Source organism: Octopus sinensis, linkage group LG1, assembly GCF_006345805.1.
Source record: "Octopus sinensis linkage group LG1, ASM634580v1, whole genome shotgun sequence".
Taxonomy (NCBI): domain Eukaryota; kingdom Metazoa; phylum Mollusca; class Cephalopoda; order Octopoda; family Octopodidae; genus Octopus; species Octopus sinensis.
This window is the reverse complement of record NC_042997.1, coordinates 199,913,412-199,938,336: the sequence shown is the minus strand read 5'-3', so window position 1 is coordinate 199,938,336 and position 24,925 is coordinate 199,913,412.

The following is a 24,925-nucleotide window of genomic DNA, read 5'->3' as shown; positions in this document are numbered from 1 at the left end:
AAACTGGGTAGAAGCCTCAAGATTGTATGGAGAGAGTGAAGGTTGGTTGACAAAGGTGGAGGGTAGTGAATATACTGAATAATGAACAAGGTGAGTGGAGTCAATGATAAGATAGGGGCGAATAAATGAAGAGATTGGGAAAGGTATAGGGGTGAATGTAGTGAATGATGGAGGGGCAATCAATGATACATGAATTGAAGAAGGTCAGGAGGAGTGGAAGTTAGTGTGTAGGAATGTGAACAACAGCAGGATAATAATACACCAGACAGGAGAAGGATGAAAGGAAGAAATGTGAGTAGGAGAAGGTTGCATGAGCGCAAGTGGAGAAAAAGTCAGGTTGTGAGGAGAATGAGAAATGTATGGTGATGAAAATTTTAAATAAGTAACTTCATAAGTTAGAAAAACTATAGCTTAGTACAACAACACACTTTGAAAAAGATACTAGCTTTTCACCATCCTCCATTTTCACTTATATTAGAATATAAAGTAGAAGTGTAAAGTAAGCCATTGTTTTAATTTACTTCTGTTTTCACCCCTTTATTTCCAATTTGCATTGTACTGACTTCTTAAAGCAATTTTAACAATTATCAATTCATGCTTTTAGAAATAAGTTCTGTTAATCCTATATACATATGTATATATTTTTTTGTCATTTACAATAGAATCAATGCAACCAGTATCTGAACAAAGTAAACAAAATAATTTTTAAAAAATTTATGGTAAATTTATTGGAATTGAGCAAGATTAAAGTTTGTGCTAATATACTTAATGTGGCAAACCAAGAAATTTTAATTAATCAAATTTGCATCCATAGCATTGAGAACAAATCATTGTTTTAATGACTAACTTTGGTCATGCAAGGCAGGGCAGGTAACAGCAGGATTTAATTAAAATTAATTAAAGTAGTATGATGACAACTCTGAATATTTTTTTTTATCTATAGTGTGCTTTTCTATATGTTAATATATCTTTTAATTTTCATTGAAGTAGGGTGTCTGAAACCTTTGGGTAAGGAGTGCTACTACTGGTGCACTAGTAAACAGCATCTGTAATGGGATTAGCTGTTGCAAGCAAAGTAGACTAAGTTTTTATCAAGGCTAGGAAGAAACTAAATTTGGTAGTCAGAATTGCTTCCTCTGGCCTGTAAACAATGGCACAAGACTGGAAGCCAAAAGTTGAGCTGGGACAGTTCTTTTATTCTTTTGTTTCATTCTTTTGACTGCAGCCATGCTGGAGCACCACCTTAAAGGAAATTGACCTCAGGACTTATTCATTGTAAGCCTAGTACTTATCTGATTGGTTTCTTTTGTTAAACTGTTAAGTTACTGGGACATAAACACACCAGCATCAGTTGTTAAGTGATGGCAGAGAGAAAGACAAACTCAATATTATGTATATCATCATTGTTTAACGGCCATTTTCCATGCTGGCATGGGTTAGATGGTTTGACTGAGGTCTGGGGAGCCAGTGGCTGCACCAGGCTCCAATCTGATCTGGCAATGTTTCTACAGTTGGATGCCCTTCCTAACGCCAACCACTCTGAGAGTGTAGTGGGTGCTTTTTACGTGCCACCAGCACAGGAACCAGTCAGGGTACTGGCAACTGTCACAATAGGTTGGTGCTTTCTATGTGCCACCGGCACAGGAGCCAGTCAGGCAGACCTGGCACCAACCACATTCAGATGGTGCATTATACTCAAGGGCTCTGACCCCAGCTACGATATTGGTTTTACTTGACTCAACAGGTCTTTTCAAGCATATCATATTGTCTGACACATCAGGGGTACTCTTAACAGGGCCGGATATGCGTAGCTGCAATCTCACTTTAGATGCCAAGTCTTCTCAATCACAGCATATCTCCAAAAGTCCTAGTCTCCTGTCATTGTCTCTGTGAGGCCCAATGTTTGAAGGTCATGCTTCACCACCTCATTCCATGTCTTCCTGGGTCTACCTCTTCCACAGGTTCCTTCCACAGTTAGGGAGTGGCACTTCCTCACACAGCTGTCTTCATTCATACATAACACATGGCCATACTAGCAGAGTCGCCTTTCTTGCACACCACATTTGATGCTTCTTACGCCTAGCTTTTCTCTCAGGGTGCTTACACTCTGGCGCTTACACACTGACATTATACACCCAAAAGATCATACTAGTTTCATTTCTTTCAAGCCTACACATGTCCTCAACATTCATGGCCCATATTTCACTGCTGGACTGAACCCGGAACCATGTGGTTGGGAAGCAAGCTTCTTACCATACAACCATGCCTGCGCCTATTGTCGTTGAAGTGAGATGGTACCTATCTCAAAAGCTTTTGAGCAGGAAACTTAATTAGGACTTGCTATTCTCTTGCTCTATTACACTGAAAAGGCTATTAGAGGGGAATGGAGATGGATGTGGGTGGGGGAATGCACTGAGTTGGTTGGAATACATTGAGACAATGCGTAGTGAGCAAGGCGAGCCCATTAAGGTGGGATACATAAAGTTTTACTTTTTACAGTCATAAGAATGTGGCCATGCTAGGGCACTGCCTTGATAAATTGCAGTGGAAGGAATTGGCCCCAATTCCTTTGAAGCCTTGTACATTTTGTATTGGTCTCTCTTGCTGAACTGCTCAACATCAGTTGTCAAATGATGCTGAGGGACAAATACAAACATAAAGACTTTTACATGCACATTCACACAATACACATGACAGGTTTCTTTCAGTTTCCATCTACCAAATCCGCTGTCAAGGCTTTGGTCAGCCCAAAGCTATTCTGAAAGATACTTGCCCAAGGTGCTTTGTACTGGGACTGAACTCGGAACCATGTGATTCAGAAGCCAACTTCCCACCACACAGCCACACTTGTGCCTAAATTAAGCTTTTGTGCTTTAGATCTTGGGAATAAATACTAATTATTGAATGGCTCTTCTTGATGGTGGAATAAATATTAAACTTAGATATTTTCATTGTTGGTGAACCTGAAATGCTGTTGAAATTTTGAGAAAACAGACATCATAGTAGATATTGAAATCACAATTGTTGCTACCTTTGAATATATGGGTAATTTTTGTTCAGCTTATTTTGTTTAAAAACCTTTTTAAAGGCCAGCCTTGGAAATACAGAAACTCTAATTTTAAAATTACACTTTATAGTATTTTATCTTTTACTTGTTTCAGTCATTAAAATATGGCCATGCTGGGGCATCACCTTGAAGAATTTTAGTTGGATTAATTGATCTCAGAACTTTTTTTTCTTAAACCTGTTACTTATTCTATCAATCTCTTTTGCTGAACTGCTAAGTTATGGGTACATAAACACACCAACACTTGTCAAGCAGTGGTGGGGGACAAACATGGACAGGCGCACACACACACACACACACACAATTTTCTTTCAGTTTCTATGTACCAAATCCACTCACAAGTCTTTAGCTGGATTGAGGCTATAGTAGAAGACACTTGCCCAAGGTGCTACACAGTGGGAATGAACTCAGAATCATGCAGTTAGAAAGTTTTTAGGTCTTAAACTATAGCAGTTTTATTTATTGCTTTTTTGTAATATAACCAATGCTACCAAAACATGAATCAAGTACTTGTATTTGCAACAAAATGAAATTAGTGTAGTATTGTTGAGGCTACCTTAAGGGAATTATTTAAATAATTGAGGATTGCAGAATCCAACAAATATTTCTGCTTGCGTTAGCAAAGGAAAAAGTAAGCCCTGTGGCTACTCCAGTTAAACATAATTTCATCTTTCCCATTTTATGAAAAATATATCAGGAAGATTTTTATCCTTTCTTTGTTTATAATGCTACAAGTTTTACATTATGTTGGTGCCTGGATAATTTCTTTGTATTAGTATAGCATTGTCCAAATTTTGCTTCTGGATTTTATTGACTATGGTATTATATCATTTAGATTTTAGGGGAGAAATTGGTGACTTGGCTTATTCATTTGTACTGGCAGAAACACCACCCTCTGGGCAGTTTTATAGAGATAGAGATAGAGAGAGAGAGAGATAGAGATAGAGAGATAGAGAGAGAGAGTTTTAATGGAAAAGAACTAATTTAAAGAGAGGAAGAAAGTAAATGTAACAATGAGGATAAGACAGAATAAGAGAAGAGCAGACTTATAAGAATAGAGGTGGTGAGAGACTAAAAAAAAAAAAGAGGCAATAAACAAAAAGAAAATCTTTGTATTCAGGTATTTTTAGTGAAAAAAATTGAATAGATGTAGTTGAGAAAGAGATGCAATTGCAAGGGAAAAAAATGAGAATAAGAACGAGGAGCCAAAGTTAAGAGAAATAGAAATGGTAAAAAAGAAAAGGAATGGAAAGAAAGAGTGAAGAGAGTAAGATGTTAAAAGAAAATATATCTCACTGTAAAGTTTTCTGTTACTGTGAATTAAAGTTGAATCATGCTGAAATTTTCAAGAATAAAAGTATGTTGAAAACCACTGTTTGATTAAAAAGAAGTGCTCATCATCACCATCATATGTCTGTTTTCTATGCTGGCATGGGTTGGACAGTTTGACTGAAAACTGGTAAGCCAGGGAGCTGCACCAGGTTCCAATCTGATTTGGCATGGTTTCTATGGCTGGATGCCCATCCTAATGCCAACCACTCTAGAAGTCAAGTGGATGCTTTATAAGAATTTTCTAGAGTTTTGTCTCCAACAATTGGTTTATTCTAGTAAAAGTTATATACTCCAAACTAATTAATAAGCAGATTTCTACATTATTGTAGATTTACTTTATATAGCAGTAAGTGAACTATAATATTATATGTTACAGGCTGCCAATGGTTTAATTGGTGCGGTTTTGATAGTGAGAGCAAGAAGAAAGTTTCTGTAAAAACAATGATTTTAGGAACTCACTTTTGCCACATAGTCAATTACCAATGCCACAAGTCCCATAAATTTCAAGTGATTGGCACTTCATTATACAGCTATCCTCATCCATATGTATCACATGACCAAACTAGTGCAGTCTTCTCTCTTGCATGCTACATCTGATTCCTCTTGTGCCTAATTTTTCTCTCTAAATATATGCACGTAGTCGATTAACTATACACACTGATCTTGCACATGAGCATACTAGCTTCATTCTTTTCTAATCTTCACATGTTCTCTGCATTCAGGGCCCAAGTCTGACTACCATGTAGTATTGCTGTTCACACACAAACGTTATATAATCTGCCTAATTTTTATGAAAGAACAAGAGAGAGAGAAATTTATTGCCAACAGAGGTAGTAGCTTTCTGAACTTCTTCCAACCTATTCTTATTCCCTCAACAATACTTTCAGAACATCGTCCTCCACTGCTAATTAGGTTTTCTAAATCACAGAAACTCTTTAAAGAGCCTCCATGGCATTTGAGAAAATCTTCCCCATATCTCCTTAGTGTTTATTGTTCCTGTGCTTCTTCCACATACAAAGAATACATTTTCTGTTAACCTACCTGTGATTCCACTGCATGTCTTGTGTGTCCGTAGCTTGCACAGTGAATTCTATAGATTGTATAGAATTCCCTCTTATATTTTTCCTACATATTGAGAACTCTCTTCTATTTGATTGGGAGAGAGTTTCTGTTTTCTTTCTTAGTAGAACTTAATTCTTTGCTAAGAAGACCCTCTGTGTCTCAAACATTCTCCATGTTTAACAGACTGTCATAACTGTAAAAAAACATTGTAAAATATTGGCAAATCTACTTTCTGCTTCTCCATTTTCTATATAACCCTATATATTTAGCATTCAAACCGGCCATATCCGGCCAGAATATTTAACCTGTTTTATATTGAAACTGACCAGAGCTTGCCTCTTACCTCAGCCCTACCATGTCATTCTAAAACTAAAAAACCCACATCACTGCAATTTCTAAACTACAAGATAATACATGATTAATTCAAAACAATATAAATAAACAAACATCACATTTGAGAGAATAATCTGAACACTAAAGGGTTAAAGCTGTTGCCTAGCTTTTCTTCTGGGTACTTGATACAATTCTCAGCTGCTACCATATTTCCAGTTTTTTCCAGGATGTCTTTTAGCTTTTATAGCTTCATCTACTTCACTGTTCTACCACTTCACTTGCAGTCTGGCCAGAACTTTACACCAATCATAGAATCGGTCTGTAGCTCAGAGTAAGTTCTCCCAAAGGAATTTCTAATTGTCCGCTATGCTATTCAAATCTAGTGCCTCAACAAATTTCTAACCATTAGCTGTGTCTTTGAGCTTTCGTTTTCAGATTTATATATACAGAGGACAAAGTAAATAGCAATTGTTTGTTTTCATGTTTGGATCTGATTTGGTTGGTTGTCACTGTAGCTACTTTCCTTATTATATTGAGTTTTATACCTGCTACAATATTGTTATTGATATTGTTGATACTATTTTCACTGCTGATGTTTTCCATCTTTACTATGCATATTTTGATCTGTTTTTTATTGATATCATTTGTCATTAGTTTTGATAATGCTTTTAATGTTCTGTTTTGTTGTTGAACTGCAGTGACACTTCTTTTTTTATTTTCTTTACTCATCTCTCTCGGTTTGGATCTAAAAATCATTATTTTAACTTTTCTTTTCACATGGGTCTGACAGAATCTGTTCATGTAGATTCTCTGATTGGCTGCCTTTTCTGTCATTGACCTTCATTTGTTTTCAAGCAAGGTAAATGTTTCCCATGACTAGACATGTTTACACAGAAGATTGGAAACAAAGAACATTGTGTGAATGACAGTGACTCTTGTTTACAACTGTCATGTGACATAAAGACAAGGACACACACATATACAGTAGACTTCTCCTGTTTCCATTTACCAACACAAAGCCCTGGTTGTGATGGGGTCACAGAAACAACTGTTCAAGGTGCCACACAATACGATTGAACCTGAAACCACATTGTTTGGAAGCAAGCTTCTTAGAACAAAACCATATATATATACATAAAATGTGACCTCGTGTGTACTGTTTGTGATTTTTTTTCCTGTCTTCCCTTCTATGGATCTTTCCTTCTCCTATGTCTCCGACGAAGAGCTCCGCTTGAAATGTTAAACCCTCCTTCTTTCCTGAGCGTCCAATAATACTATATTTGTTCCACGTCCTCGCGTTGTTGTGTTTTTTGTGCTTTCTTGTTTGGATTAACTATATATATATATATATATATATATATATAATATATATATATATATATAAATAGATGAGTGTATTTTACCTTGTTAACAATTAACATGGATAAATGAATGAATAGTTACCAGGGCAGCAAAAATCTCACAAGTAAAGATGTTGTAACTCCTTGTTTATAATAGATCTTCTGGCTGCCAACACAACATTAATTTCTTCTCGGGTGAGACCAGCTTTGTTATGAGCAAGCCAAAGTGCCTTATTAAGTACTATTGGATTAATAGACGAATAAAAATTGGAAATATCAAACTGGATAAACTTCGTACTCACCTTACTGTTAATAGACCTGCGTTAACTCCATTTTTTATTCCTATATATATATATATATATATATATATATATATAATTATCTCTCTCTCTCTTTATACGTACATACATTGTTTACTTACCATACTGTAGTATTTTCCTTTTTTTTTTAGTCAGCAACTAATAATTATTTAAATGATAGATTTTGAATATTCTAGTATGGAATATGTAACAAATGTTAAATGCATTATATCTCACTGAGTTTATATATCTTAAGAATCATTTTTTACACCTGCTGTCCATGCTATCATGGTTTGATCAGTTAGACAGGAACCAAAAGTTTGGAGGACCATATCTTGCTCCAGTGTCTCAGTTTTGGCACAGTTTCTATATGCCAACCACTTTATAGAATATACCAAGATTTTTTTTTATTGAAGTTGCCTTGTAACTCACAAGACTAAAGAGCCTCCTTGCTTGAAAAGGAGAATGATGTGAAGAAGTACTTTATGTGAAGTGCATAATGGTGGGAGTAGGGACCGGTTTGTTGTGGGGGAGTTCCGTGGCTACTTGGGATTCTACATGGGTAGGTTGGTTTGGTTGCAGTGGTGTCACAGAGAGAGGTAAATATGTTGGTCATTAGATGTCAGAACATATCCACATGGTAACATATATAAAATGGTGACTGGAAGAGAGCATAAATGATAGGAGAATCAGCAGGAGTCGGTAAGGTTGCAAGCATGTTAGAGTGAGAGATTACTATAAACATGGTATGGAGGTGGTCAGGTGTATACAAGAGGTGAATGTCGTGAATGGTGAACATGGATGATTGATAGTAAATAAGAGTAGAAGGATGGCAAGAATGGACAGATGTTAAATGAAAGTAGCTCAAGGAGGAAGGTGTGGTGATTGGTAATATAGAAATTATGATGTGAAATGGTGATATGAAATGATTTTTTTGTAAAAGGTTTTGCTTCCATTGCAGCAGCAGAATGATATGGAAGATAGAAGAATATTGGCAGGATTGAGTGATAGGAAGATGAAGAGGTGGTGGTGGTATTTAAAGATTGCAAGAGATTGGGGAAGAGTGGGAGACAGATAAAACAGGTTTATGTGGATGATGGTAAAGATAAGTGGGGTGATGTTGGTTAGAATGAGAGGGTATGTCTATAAGAAGTGGGACCCAGTTGGCTGAGTGGGGAAGGGGAGGAGAAACAAGCTTCTACAGTTCAGCAGAGTAGAATTGAACCGGGAATCTTGTGATAGCAATACAAACATTTTAACCATATTAACCAATTGGCCAACATCAATTTCTTTACAAGTGAACGCTTTTACATTTCTTTTCTGAAATAATAATAAGTACTTTTCTATTCGATGCAAAATGTATTTGTTAAGTTAGCATGTTAGTTCACTCAATAAAAAATTCCCTATAATGGTTTCAATGCCAATTTCTCATATTTCCAGTGATTATCACATTTCTGTAACGGGGCATAATTTATTTGATTAGATATTGGTTGGAACACTTAGGTATTTGTGCTTATTGTTAAGTTAGTTGGCAATTATATTCCTTAAAAGATGTGTTTGCTATACGAGTCAATAACTTACGTCAGTAGTAGTTCATTACATGGTTCCCAGCTGACATGTATTCAACCATTTATTTTGATGTTCGTAGATATTTGATGAATGAATGAAGGAGAAGGCAACAAAAACTAATTGCTTTCAAATCTATTGAACATTATGTTCATCCTTTATAATTAACCTCAGATTTATCTACTACTTTGATTTAAATAAATATGCAGCTGTGTTTTGACTTTCTTTCTGAATAAACTAACTAATGAGTTTGGCACTGAATCTTCTCATAGACAAGAAACTAAACTTTTAGTACAATGAAACTATCTTTTCTGAACATTACTGACATTCACTCGAGAGTAAAGCTATCAATTGAAATCAGTAGGGAAGATAAATAATTTTCTGTCAGAGAATCAAATTATTACTGAGTGAATGAAAAGATGCAAACTGCTAATAAATACTGACTCATTGTTTAGTTTTCTTCTGATTTGGGCTTTGGTGACTGATAAGTTTTAAGTTAATAATAATAATAATATAGCATTATATCTCCGAGAATGTTTTATCTCGCAATCAATGAATGCAGTATATTTATGTATTCAAGAAATATGTCTAAATGGAACTTAAATGTGTTGGAATGTTATTATTACATATGAAAATAATCAAAGATTGTTATTTCTTTGTAGTCAAATTTGTGCAGGAAAGCTTCTCTTCAGAGATATTTTTGTTTCGTTTTCTTTATAGATAAGAAATATGAAGGAATCATTGTGTATTCTATGATGCAGCATATTTTCATCTGTTAAGATATTTCTTTTGTGCTGTCATAGTAAACTGAAAAAAAAAAATTATTTGTACTCCACTTTTGTTAATATCTTATATATGTTTGTGTGCATATACATGCATGCACATGTATATATATGTATGTGTGTCCGTATATATGTGTATATATCCATGCTTAGGTATTTGCACACACACACACCAGCATACATACATGCCTATACATATACACTTATATAAACACACATTCTGATGTCATTTATCTTCAACAGATTCAATTTATTCATTGCTATTTCAAAGCATTGAATTTGGAGATAAAAGATTGCCACACAAAATCCTTCTATAATATTTATTATGATCCAACATACATTTTTCCTCTGATCCTAATTAGTAAATTTTATATTTTTAGACATGTTGAACATCATCACAATGCATTTTTCTTTTTGGTTTTGCTGTCATATCAATCATTAATATTGAATTGTGGTTTTAGACAAAGCAAGTCTGTCTTTTTATTTTAGTCTTTCTATTTGAAACCATAATTTTGTGTGAAATTGTATACCAAGCTATATGATATTATATGCAATGTTACAAAATTCATTTTCTTTTTTCTGAAAAGTAAGCTTTCTTTTATAGCAAGTATATAAAAAGATATTCCACATTGCTATAAAGATAACCATATCAGCTCAGTTATAAAAATTTATATCATAGAATTACATGTATGAATATCTTGCTTCTATAGGTGTTTTAAATTGCAAAGAAAATGTGCATATAAAGAATGCAAAACTTTTACTCTGAGAAGGTAAAAAGATAATGATATAGAAGTCTTATTAGGAGATTTTAATGATCTCCTTTGAAAGAGATCTAAGTTTTTAACCTAGTAGAAATTAAATTATAAAGCAATGATTTAAAACTTTAGATATTTCAGCTTATTTCATCCGTTTATATTTATACATGTAAAAGCAGTATCAAAAGAAACTGGTATGCTGCATAGGGAAATATTGTAGTTATTGGATTAAAGGTAGAATTACTTTGAGTTCATATGCAATGTGAAGGGAAGTGTTTTACATTGTAAGCAAAGCCCTTCTGGGAAAGAGAAGTTTCTGCATACATTTTCTAAATGTGGGACAAGAATCTGGTGCATCGGCAACTTTATGGTAATGGAATGTCTCAGAGAAACAATGCAGTTAACAATGGAAATGAAGGTAGCATTGAAATTGGAAGAAACAAAAATGCTATGTGGTGGTTGATTTGACTTTGTTGCTTGTTCAAGGCATCTGATATTATGGTGTCCAGTGTTTTTATTGAAACATCTTAGAGAAACAGGTGTTGATGTGTAGTAAGAAGATTACCTCCCGACCACATGGTTCTGGGTTGAGTTCCACTGTGTGGAACCTTAGGCAAGTGTCTTCTACTATAGCCCCAGGCTGACCAAAACTTTGTGAGTGGATTTGGTAGATGGAAACTGAAAAAAAGCTTGTTGTGTATGTGTGTCTGTTTGTCGCCTATTGCTTGACAACTGGTGTTGGTGTGTTTATGTCCCTGTAACTTAGTGGTTCAGCAAAACTGACTGATAGAATAAGTATTGGGTTTAAAAGAAAAATATGTACTGGGATAGATTAATTCAACTAAAAACTCTTCAGGGTGATGCCCCAGCATGGCCATAGTCTAATGACTGAAACAAGTAAAAGATAAACACTGAAAGCTAGGTAATGAACATGGTAGTGAAATAATAAACAAAAATATTGAGTGGTTAATTTAATTTTAGATGTTATGAGCAAGCAACAGTGTTTTATATTTAAACCTAAACAAATTTTCATTTGATTTATTATGATATCTACATTCCCTTCAACAAACTTCATATTGTCTTTAGCATAGGACAGTATACCTATACAGATATAAAACACAGGATGTGTGTCTGTCTGTGTGTTTGACATGTCATTTTTTAAAGCATTTTCACAGTGTTAATGCCTGTAACTTGAGTGTCCAGTTGCTTTCCTCCAAATTTGCAACAGACATTAATCGGGCTCCTCGAATGGCTGTTGACTCAAAATATTGACACTTGACGCTGCTTATGCATTATAAGTAGTGTATAATATTTCATGGAAACCTTTTTGTCCAGTTTAGCAGAGGAAATGAGGAGAACATTAAAATTTTTGTCGGTGCCCTGTTGATGCTTCATGTTAGCATCCCGTGTACCACTGGGCTATGTGCATGCGTGTGTGGCTGGATGAAGGCACAACAAACCCATTCATCCATTCTTCAGAGGTGTCCTGTTGATGTTTCACGTTTCCAATCCTGTGCAACGCAGCATGGCCCAGCAGCATGTCTGCTTTCTATGTCATCCATGTCTGAACTATATAATACAAAATGTTCATACAAAAAATCAAACTGCTGTTGTGATTCACAGCCATTTGAGTTTGATCGCTTGACCACTTCCAGAAGCTATATTTGCTACCTGCAATTAGTTCCCCCCACCTGTGTTCCCTCCCCTGTTTAGTCGCATTAACAATGATTTGAGTGAAATTGGATGCATTTTTTTTTAAAGCTCTCTTGTGTATAAATTTTGAATTTTGTTTATAATTTTATTTTCATTCCTGTTGGACCCCTCTTATTTGTCCATGACAGCTTTTTTCAATTTGGCAACAACCATTTTCTTTACCTCCATTCCCATGACAAAGCAATTGTTTAGCTGAGCTTAAAGAACATATTCAGTTAGAAGTGCAGGACCTAACTCCTGAAATGCTTTAAAATGTGTTTCACAACACTGGGGAGAGATTTGAAGTATGCAGGGATACAGACATGTTGAAAATTTTCAATAAAGGTTTGATGTAAGATTTATAAATCTATTTGTTTTGATAATAAACATAAAATTCTGTCAGTTCTTTAAAAAATTTGCTCACTTTCATTGAAACAAATTAATTCTGGAACACCTTATATGGTGTGGCATTGTTGCATTGCTCAAGCAAATATTAAAATCAAAGGTCTTCCCGCCGTAAACATACCATCTTTTTGTTAAGCATATTGTATCGAGTATATTATCCAAAATGTGTCTCTCCTCTATAGGCATGGCTCTGTGGTTGAGAAGCTTGCTTTCCAACCATGTCAGCTTAGGTTCAGTCCCACTGTGCAGCACTTTGGGCAATTCTCTTTCATTACAGCTCTGTGCCAACCAAAGCAATGTGTATTATATAATTGCCATTACTGTATTGATATATAAAATAACAGATACAACTCACCTATTATTGTCATATAATAAACAAACACAAGTTCGCGTATGAAATTGCTCTTTTTTTCTACACACACATACAGGAGGAGTAAATCTCTCTCTCTCTCTCTCTCTCTCTCTCTATATATATATATATATATATATATATATATATATATATATATATAATAACACTTCGAATGTGACTGATCAATGACGGGTTATACTGCTAGTATATAAATAAAATGATGTGTTACAACATTTCTGAAATATTGAATATTTACTACAAATGATTCTTTAGATATCATCTGATACTTGTATAAACCAGATTTCTTAATCTGCAGGTTGCTCTCAAGTTTTCACTTGGCTACCTCCATATCATTAGTCTCCTTAAGCAGTGCTGATTAGTTTATGCAACAGCAATCTATATCTCTTTGTGAGATTGGCAAAGCAGTAACTACTGTATCTAATGCTTATCTGTTGAAGCATCTGATGGAACCTTGTCAATGAATTAAGTTCATGAGTAGAAAAAAAAATGTTATCCAGCTCATTTTTGCTTTAGTTTTAGTTTCATGCATAAATCTACTTGCATTACTATTGTTATTTTTAATATTCAACGTAACCATTTTTATATTGTCATATACTTGAAACACTTGCAGTGAAATTACGCTTTTGTTTCTATGGAGATTTCTGTATGCGTAACATGTGATTCACATGACATAAAACATTGAACAGTTGCACAAGTTCAATCCCTGGGGTTTAAACTTGATTTATGAAAGTAATGTAGCAATTTTCCTTCCATATTTTTCAAATTTTTTTCTCATTCTGCTTTCCTATTATTCTCTTTTAGCTCTTCCTTGTCTTATAGTGTTTTAATCATATACTTTGAGGAATAGCACTTCTCAAAAAATTATGTTATAAATTCTTTGGAAGAATTGTTACTTCAAAAATATTTAGCTATGAAAACCTTTTCAGTTTTGGTACTTTGAAATACAATGTGGCTGTATTAGTAACTTAGTCAAACATAAAGGCTTACACTAAACACAACACTTACAACAGTATCTTGTAACTGACATTCTGCTGGTTGTGACAGGGCTGGTTTTTGCCAGATGAGTGGACTGGAGCAATGTGAAATAGTTTCTTGCTCAGGGACACAATGCACAGGCAGGAATCGAACTCACAACCTTAGGATTGTGAGCTGAATACCCTAACCACTAAACCACGTGCTTTCACTACAATGTTATAGAATAACATAGACAACTCTTATTTTCATTGATTTTCAAGTTGATCTGCTTTATAGGATACTAGCAGTATCGCCCGGCGTTGCTCAGGTTTGTAAGGGAAATAACTATAAAGCATTTTTAGAGAGTTATAGCCAAAAAATAGCCAAAAAATGGGAAAAAAATGATGGTAAATTTTTTTTTTTGAGAGTAATAAAAGGTTGAGTTGCGTCCCCTAGACAGTCTGTGGTTTGTTTTTTTTTATTCTCGACCCCATGTCGAATTTATCGATTTTTTTCAGAACTGGGGGAACTTTTCAAAATTTTCGCTGCGTTAGTTTTGAATTATGACATTGGGCTATGTGTGTGTCAAGTTTCATCAGAATCGGTCTGTGGTTTGTTTTTTTTTATTCTCGACCCCATGTCGAATTTATCGATTTTTTTCAGAACTGGGGGAACTTTTCAAAATTTTCGCTGCGTTAGTTTTGAATTATGACATTGGGCTATGTGTGTGTCAAGTTTCATCAGAATCGGTTGAAAGCCGTGGTCAGGGTGAGGGTACGAGAAAACAGACACACAGAAACACACACAGACAAACTGCCGTTTATATAGAGAGAGATTTCTGTTGATTTTTTTTGTGTGTGGTTATATCACAGTTTTGGCAGTGATCTAGAGTTTAATGATGTGAAATATAATACATTTCCACTTTCAAATCCTGCCAAAGTTGACTTTACATTCATTATTCTAAAACCTATACAGTAAGTAACAACACTACATTGGGGATTAAAGTTGCTATTTAAGTGACTTCTACACTTCTCAGCCATAATAGTTTGAGGAGCCATTCTCACAGAGAAAGCCTACATATTTACTGCTTGTTATGTGCTAACTCCACACAGCACATCCTAACTAAATCCCCAAAGCTATGTTTTTAACTTCATTAGGTTCACTTATCATCACTTTTAACATTTCAAAAATGATGCAGACTGTCACTGATCAGTAGGTTCCCTCTCATAAGAAATTTGGTGAAAAGTGTGTCTGGCACATGAGCCTCATCTTGGGGCACCAGCTGTTTTTTGTATCAATGGCTTCCTGTCAGATTGTTCCATCACAGTGTGTGCTGATGGAGCTCATTCTGACCCACACTCTGTCAATACTGGTGTGCCCCCATGTTTAGTTTTATCTCCTGCTTTCTTTGTAGTTTACTTGCAACCATTACCATGTAGATATCTACTTCATTACTCCTTAACCTTCTGCCCTCAAGCTTCCTATATAAACATCTTGAAAACACCAAGGTACATACACATACTATAAAAAAACAAAAACAACTTTGAACATGGATAGCATGGTGCCAGAACAAGTGATAGGCCTCACCATCACTGAGGATTTCTTGTTTAGATATATACATTCTGTGTATAGCAAAGACCGCATCACAAAAATTGGCCAGAGAAAACTCAAATCCCCAACAACTGTTAATCTCTCTATATATAAACGGCAGTTTGTCTGTCTGTGTGTCTGTCAGGTTGTACCCTCACCCTGACCACGGCTTTCAACCAATTCTGATGAAACTTGACACACACGTAGCCCAATGTCATAATTCAAAACTAACGCAGCGAAAATTTTGAAAAGTTCCCCCAGTTCTGAAAAAAAATTGATAAATTCAACATGGGTCGAGAATCTAAGCTTTTTATATGCAACACATTTTCTACAGACTGTCTAGGGGACGCAACTCGACATTTTTAACTCTCGGAACACGTGGGGTAATTATCCCAAAATGTATAAAAATGTACAAAAACGGCAAAAAAGTGGGCAGCAATGTGAGTGACAACAACGAAAAAGTCTTAAGTGACCAAACTGAACAAACAAATGGAAAAGGTTTTTAGATGCACACGACAAAAGCGGTTTATAATAAACCAAGAGTTTGCAAGTAGCGTCCGAGGACCCTTAGGGTACGTCAAAAATTTAAGGTAAAACGTTTGGGGTGGTAGTTATAAAGAAAGTGTAAACAAAAAAAGTATTCGAATAACTTGCGGCTGCAGCAGCTATTAACAGAAGTGGCGGTGTTGGGGGTAAAGTCGCGAATGTAATTTCTTCCTGGTAGGAATTGGTTGGGTTGAATTATTGATAGCTGTTTGATAGTTATTTGGGAGTGAAGAGAAGACATTGCAACCTACACGTGCGCCTTCGTTCCCTAGAGGGAAAGGACTTGATTGGGATTAGTTGTTGCCTACTAGGGGCTCTTACATACCCGGGCAACGCCGTGTAGCACTGCTCCTACATTTAAAATGGTGATGCTCCTATATATATATATATATATATATATATATACACACACACACACACAAAATTTGGTCTTTACAAATCGTTTGTCTTTCCATCCCTGTGGTATTCTTCTGAAACATGGATATGTTATAAAAGATATTTCAAATAGCTAGAACAGTTTACCAAAAATGCCTTTGCTGCATTTTAACCATTAAATGGGGCTTTGTTAACTCCAAACACAGATGTCTTTGCATCTGCAGGCATCACTTCAATTAAATCAATGATTCTGAAAAATCAGAGGAGATGATCCAGCCATATTGTTCACATGACAGACCCCAAACACCTGTTTCATGGTGAGCTTGCAGAGGGGAGACGCAATCAGTGTAAATCTAAAAAGAGATTTAAGAATGATATAAGGACTACCATGAAGTCACTTGGAATTGATCCAAAGGCCATAGAAACCCTTGCTGTGGACTGAGCTGGATGGTGAACAAAAGTGTGTTGGAGTGAAAGCTTTAGAGGAAGCCAAGATGGCACATGCAAGACTTGGGAGATTTAAAGAAGTATGCTGTGATCAAGAAGGTGAATCTCAGTGACCTTTTTGTGTGTACAGTTGGTGACAGACCATGCCTTTCTTTTGCTGAGCTCAAATCTCATTTCTGGACCCATGAAAAACGAGCCTCCTCCAAATACTCTGCCTATATATCTGTGTACACCTTTCAAAGCCATGTATGCCATAAGGTCTGCAAATCTAACGGAGGCCTCAAGAGATATTATAAGATCCACAAAGATCAGAACTTAACTGTGGCTCTTGGTGATCCAGATCAGATATGCAATTTATGTGTGTGTCTTTTCAATACATTGTCTGGTTTAAAAAGCTACATCAGACACCATGAGGTGGTCTGATTCTGCATAAGGAGTAGACAACCGCACCCAAGAAAAGGCCACTCACCAACACATTCCCTCCTCTGGCCCATATGTATTGTTTCCTCTTTGCCTTTTCTATTGTTACTACAATGTCCTTTGTTCTTAAAAAATGACTGGTCTCATCCTTCCTCCTCAAGTGTTCCAGACTCAGATTTTCCAAACTCATTGTCATTCTTCTTTACAGCACAACACCCAATCCGTCTTCCCCCAGAACATTGGCTATCTGGAATTTCCTCTGTACCTTTGTTTTTCCTACAGGTGGTATGTGAATCTAGTGAGATTGACATGTTAAGTATATCAAAACCTCTTTACTCAAGGAGCCTGTGGAAGTGATAGGAACAGTGCCTACTTCTATATAACTCCGATTAAATATATTTACTTTCCTTTAAAAGAGTGGTATGCTATATTTTCCTTTATTGTTGCATTTCGGGATTGTCATTTTTTTTTTCTCTTTTGCCAAATAAATACATACACTATATATTTTTTCTTTACTCGTTTATTACTGTTCTTATTTTTTATTTTTAACTCCTGTCCATTGTCTGGAAATCTTTCATCACACAAAAAAGAAAAGTGTCACTGAAGAGGTCACAGATGTGTGACGAAAGATTTCCAGGCAATGAGCATGAGTTATAATAATAAAATAAAAACAGTAATAAATTAGTGAAGAAAAAAAATATAGTGGGTGTGTTTATTTGGCAAAAAAAAAAGACCATAAAACAGTATGTGTTTCAACACATGATTTCAAATCAGAAATCTTTCAAAACAAATTAATAAACATAAAAATATTTATTTATACTTAGAATACTTATACTTTTCTTTTAGTTTAATACAATTTTCATTGAGGACTCTCTTTGGGATAATTCTCAGCATCTTCTAATGTCGTCACTATTTCTGTCATTTTCCCATTTTACAATGTTCAGATGAAAGGATAGCAATAATCTCTTTTATTGAACAGAAAGTATTCTATTAACATGTCATCTGGTTCATTTGAAAAATATTCTTTTCTAATATCTATTTTGTTGATAAACATCTGAACTTTTCCAACATTTAAAAATATTTCACTGATAATGATGGTAATAATAATAATGATCATTTTTATTATTATTATTATCATTATTATTTGAACATACATTTTTTCCATACTGGCGTATTTTATTTCTATCTGCACTGTACATTTTGCTATTTATCTCCTCATTAATATGGACTATCATCTTGAGACTTAACCTCATCACTTTTTTTCCTATTTTCTGTGCTCTTTCTCTCTCAAAGACATTTCACTATCAGTACATCATAATCCTTTACCAAGCTGGAGGTCGGCCGGGGGGGGGGGGTGTCATGCTTTTATGTTATTTCGCCTTAATGATGCAGCTGCTTCTGCACTCTATATCAGCTGTGTCCAACTATTTTCTCACCTCATTCCCTGATTTTTGTGCAACTTGGCAAACTGTAAATTCAGCTCATCATACCACCTCATTTCTCTGCAACATTTTCATTCAATACTACATCATACTCCTTCATATGATTCTTTCTACAGTGAACAAAACCTTTTGATCCCAATAGAAATGACAATTCAGAGAAATTATTCTTTCAGTTTAATGTTAACTACAGTCACCAGCACAATTTCATTGAAATTAGAGCACACCACCACAGCTAGCAGCTGTCTATTGATGTCACTAAAAAAGCAGTGCATCAAATGACTAGTTCTCTGTCAGTATGTCCGAGAGTCAACTGCTCCTCTGAGTGAACAATAATGAAGTCTTGCATTTCCTTTGCTTACGTATTGCATTTTACTGATGTCCTGGGGATTTTGTTTCATATCTCTATTTTAATTAGTAAATGAGATAAATATTTACAAATAATTGTTGCAGCAATGCAGGTGAAGGGTTAAGAATATTTTGGGTAACATTTCCCTCTTCATCATATTTAAATGGCTTGCCAGTTGACAAAACATTCCTCCAAATTGTTTCTTCTAGCTGAAAATAAGTTTTCTTTCCTAAAATATTATATGATCATTAAACAACCTATATATGGTAATATAATATCTTTTCTCTTTGTTTTCATTCCTTGACATCATCTTACATATTTTGTTTCTTGTCTGCATAGCTCAAAGGTTTTTGCAAGAATCTCATTTATGCATAATGCAAGGTTTCTGGCAAATTACAATATTATTTGAATTAGTGTCTTGGTCTTTTCCGTGCTGACCTTAACCCTTGTCAGATCAAGAATATTGTTTGACATGACTAGATCATCACCTTGTCACAGTTTCTATGGACATTCATTTCTAAAACTGTTGTTACATCAAGAATTAGAATTAATTTAATGAGAATAAGGTAAGAGCCGAGGTTTACTTTAACATATATGTTAAGTTCTTCATTGAATTTGCTTCCAATTATTTGCTCAAATTCCTTTCACACAAATTCTTCCATAAAGCTATACCACCCTATATCAATCATCAGAGTTTTCTCCTCTTAGAAAAGTTCCTTAAAAAATTATGTTGCTTTTGACATCAGCAAAGTATTTGACTGTGTCTGACATGGGAATCTGGACTATGGGTTCTTTTGTCTCTCATTTTTGGAAGATCCCATCAGTGTAGGGAGCATTGATAGAACTCTCTCTCTCCCATTCTTTTGACTCTTTTGTAGTGAAGGTTTGAAAATGTACATTCACAATCTTCATTTTGCATATTAACAAACTTGTTTCCACCTGACACTACGCATACCAAGACAGATGGTAACACTTGCTACTCATCATTAATCTTTCTCAAACAAGCATCAATCACATGCAACATAGGCAGCTCATGTTAAATCTGTGCTGCCTCTATGAACAAATCCTTCAAGTATATTTTCCTACGATACGATGTCTCTTTATAATGACACAATTACTGCATACATCATGGAAACAGTCTGGTATACGACATATAGAATCTTAGACAACACACAAAACATAATTGTTGCTTCTAGTATTATGTCTGAAAAATCACTAATGATTCCATCTGGCGATCCCCCTCACACTCATAGCATAATCAAATCTGTATTCTTCTTTTGAAACCAGAAAGTACTTGGGTTCTGATCAGTTGCTGATGTTTTATAAAGCTCAAGTGAAACTCACAATGGGATAATGATCATCTCTGCTCAATATTGCTGCTGCATATATTAAGTGTCCCTCACATTATAGACAAAGCCATCTGACTGATAGACAAGGAATCACTAATACACTTCATTGTCAATTATACAAAGGCATTGTCTTGTCACTCTTTTCTATCATTGCCACTACCATTTCTGCATCTCGGAGATTGTTAGTTACATGCCACTGCTACTCAAATTTTACCCCAGGTGTCACACTAAGCAGCCTTTCCAAAACTCAGTATTCTGGAATTCTTTTCTTGTTAATCCTGCAGTTGTTGACTATCAACCCCATCACTCTCACCAGTTTGACAAAAACGTGAAATATATTTCAATATTTTGTTATGTTTTGTAAATAATTATTATGATCCATACAAACTAATATCAATAATCTCTGTGATCTTCAAATAATGTTTTAGAAAATGTTTATTCTCTCTCTCTCTCTCTCTAATTATACACACACACTCACGCATATATACATACATATATATACACATACAAACACTCATGTACAAATATATACATATATATACACACACACACACACACACACACACACACACACACACATATATACATACACACACACACACACACACACACACACACACACACACACACACACACACACACACACACACACACACACACACACACACACACATATATATATATACACACACACACACATACTCACACACACACACACATGTATGTGCATTGTGTGTGTATGTGTTTTGGCAAAACAAAACATCAGAAAGTTTTGATTATGATATTCAACCTTTTGGAAAAATCTTTGAATTCCTGTATAATAGTTTTCCTTACTTTTATCTTCTGAAAATAAAACAAGTGATAAGCACTGTAAAAGTTTAGAAAAAATTCAGATGTTTCTGAATAGTAGCATTAGTATTTTTAATGCTACAGTTAGTCATACATTTATTTACTTGCTCAGAAAATACTGTTTGTGTTCACTGTGCTACAGTATTAAACATCAAAATACTACCAGCACACTGTTCATGGTGGTAAGTAAGCATTGATGTCATTAGAAAATAAAAGAAATGCATTTTTTTTTTGTAATAATAAAAAAAAAATGTTTAGTTCTTTTGCAGTAAAAAAACATCAACAGATTTTGATTCATTATGAAACCATTATTTTTATAAACCAAATTTCCCTCAGCAAGTTGATAACTATCTGTAGTATGGGGTAACATTTCTGCATTAAAGACATAACAGTATGTCAAAAGTTTAATCACATATTGAAAGTTGACTTGAGTTAATTCTTCATATATTTGATATGTATTTAAGGGTGTACCATCTGTACTTGAGTCACAGTTAGCTGCCTCTGTGAAAGTGGCAGAGCTGATTTGAACTACTCAGCAGCGGCAGCAATAAGTGCCATCGACACTTGTTAATAAAAGTAAAAATTATTTGAGCATAGATGTGACTGAAATCTGTTTCTGAAATATCCAAAATTTTGAATTTAGTATTTGCTATAATTCTTTTGCTGATGTTTTCGAGTCGGTAAACTACATTTTAAGGTAGACCATAATATTGTGGTACTTGACCTTCTGATTGAACCAAGGAAACTGTTTCCATTGGTTTTTTGAATGGTTGATATCTGTTGGTTATAACTCTTTATGATATGCTTGTGTGTGTGTGTGTATACATATGTATATATACATATATGTGTCAGGTCACTTTTGAGTGCTACTGGTAACATGTAACCCAGTACAACCTGTTGCATGGTCGAGTCGTCGGCGACTAAACCGGCAACCCCACCAAGCTTGCTTGGTGAGGAGGGTGTTTATTGGACACCCTGCGGGATGAAAAACAAAACCCGTCAAAGGGCGGAGAAACTCTTGAGAGTCAACAGCCATCCAATAAATGTCTTAAGGATGTATCATGCGCGGGGACATAGAAATAATCGGACTGAATACTCGATCACGCGGTTAGACCATTGGGAATGAAGGACTCCTAGCCTTTGTTAGGGCATCCTTCTAGGAGAAGGTAACTCGGGTAACTGGGATAACTCCGACAAAACCTGCGGCTCAGTGGTTACCGATGATGTTGACTTGTTCTTCTCTTTGGATTATGGCTGCTGTTGCTTAGTGAGTGGGATTGACTCAGTGCACAGCCTTTCCTCACTTTAAAAAAAATCTTCTTGCACAGGCATTGCACGATAACAACATTATGCAATGGTCATACTCGATAACGAGGAGGCAGCCACCATACATATATGCATACAAAACTTCATTTTATAAATTGCTGTCTGACTTAACTATATCAGAATTAGTTAAAATTCCAAATCAGAAATTTGAATCTGTTCAGTACTTTGGTTTGTCCGTTATTACTTTTGTTACCATTTGCTGTCGTATCATAAAATATTTCAAAATACACCAGCAAAGTATAAAATAACTCTGGACTAATTTAGCATTACCAGCTTGGAATATCAAAATGAAAAATATATATGGGAGATGAAAGAACTTTTCTGTTGAAAATGGAGCTGTCATGGCTCAGGTGTATTAAATGAAATGTGTTTATAGGTGCCTGGATATGTATGTCATTATTCAGCTTATTTCAAGATTTCTTGCCAATAGAGAAAGAACCAGTTTCTAACCTAGATCCAAGGTTCCTTCATTGGAATTTTAACATTGACAATGATGTTTTTGTTTATATGCATGTATGTGCAGATTTGTATGTTTTATGTATGTATTCTCATGCATATAGTTGCATATCTGGATACACTTGTATATATTCAATGACAAACTTCTGGAAAGTTTTACAGATTTTTACAGTTCCAGTGGATAGGATTGGATTTGTAGTGTTTGAATTAGCTTTGTCCTTTCTGGTTTTGAGAAGCCTAATTTCTCAAGATTGGTAGTTAGGCAGTGTGTTATATATCCCAGTGTGTTACATATACCGTATGTATGTATGTGTGTATGTATGTTATGTATGTCTGTCCGTATGTATGTATGCTACTGGTAACATGTAACCCAGTACAACCTGTTGCATGGTCGGGTCGTTGGCGACTAAACTGGCAACCCCACCAAGCTTGCTTGGTGAGGAGGGTGTTTATTGGATACCCTGCTGGATGGAAAACAAAACCCATGAAAGGGCGGAGAAACTCTTGAGAGTCAACGGCCATCCAATAAATGTCTTAAGGCTGTATCATGCGCGGGGACATAGAAATAATTGGACTGAATACCCGATCGTGTGGTTAAACCATTGGGAGTGAAGGACTCCTAGCCTTTATTAGGGCATCCTTCTAGGAGAAGGTAACTCAAGTAACTGGGAATACTCCGACATAAAACCAGCGGCTCAGTGGTTACTGATGATGTTGACTTGTTCTTCTTTTTGGATTATGGCAGCTGTTGCTTAGTGAGTGGGATTGACTCAGTGCACAGCCTTTCCTCACTTTAAAAAAAATCTTCTTGCACAGGCATTGCATGATAACAACATTGATTAAGCTTCGTGCAATGGCCATACTCGATAATGAGGGGGCAGCCACCATGTATGTATGTATGTATGTATGTATGCATGCATGCCTGCCTACCTGTCTTTGTTGCAGAATGTGGCAGTCAATCAGTAATTTGCATACATTCCATACATTATTAAAAAGAATAATTATAATGTGAAATATTTACGCATTATATGGATGTCAGTTTTCAAATGCTTAACCTTACTGCAGTGTGCTCCTACTACAATGGGAATAGCCTAATTGTAATCTCTACTGGATGCCCATTAAAGTGGTAATGAAAAACACACTCTGGAAAGAGAAGATAAATTACTCAAAATAGACAACCAATCATGTTGCAACATTCTACGCAAGTGCGTTTATGACTTATTGTTAATGGCATCCCCTGTATCTGTTGTTTACTTTTGCTTTTATTGAAAAAATGCTTCTTTTGCAATGAAACAAGCATGTGATGATCCCAATACTTTGTTTTGTAAACGAGCAAGGCCTAGAATCTTTACAGTTGAAGAAATTATTGATGATATTTATTCTTTGGACAAAGAGTTTACACTTATACCAGCAATGGGAGTGTTTTGGACATTCAAAGTGGTGAAAGTGATGAGGAAAGTAGCAATTTAGTTAGTTGAACAAATACAGTAGTTGAGAGATGGGCCTATAATTGTTATAATAAATCTCTGAACGAGATGTAAATAGTAACCGCTGGACAAAGTAAAGTATAATAGCCATCTCAATATAGCTAACCACAAAGCCTAAAGCCAGCTGGAGACGATGATCTCCTGGGGCTAAAAGCTACAGTAACACCCACCCTTTGTGGTTAGCCCTATAATTGTTATTTTCCTGAAAAGTTTTGTGATTCTGTCCGTTAGTTTGCCTGCAATGAACAAATATTGTGATTGAGAGTTAGGCCTATTATTGTTATTCTCTGCAATTATTTTGTTATTCTGTCTGATAGTTTGCCTGTGATCAT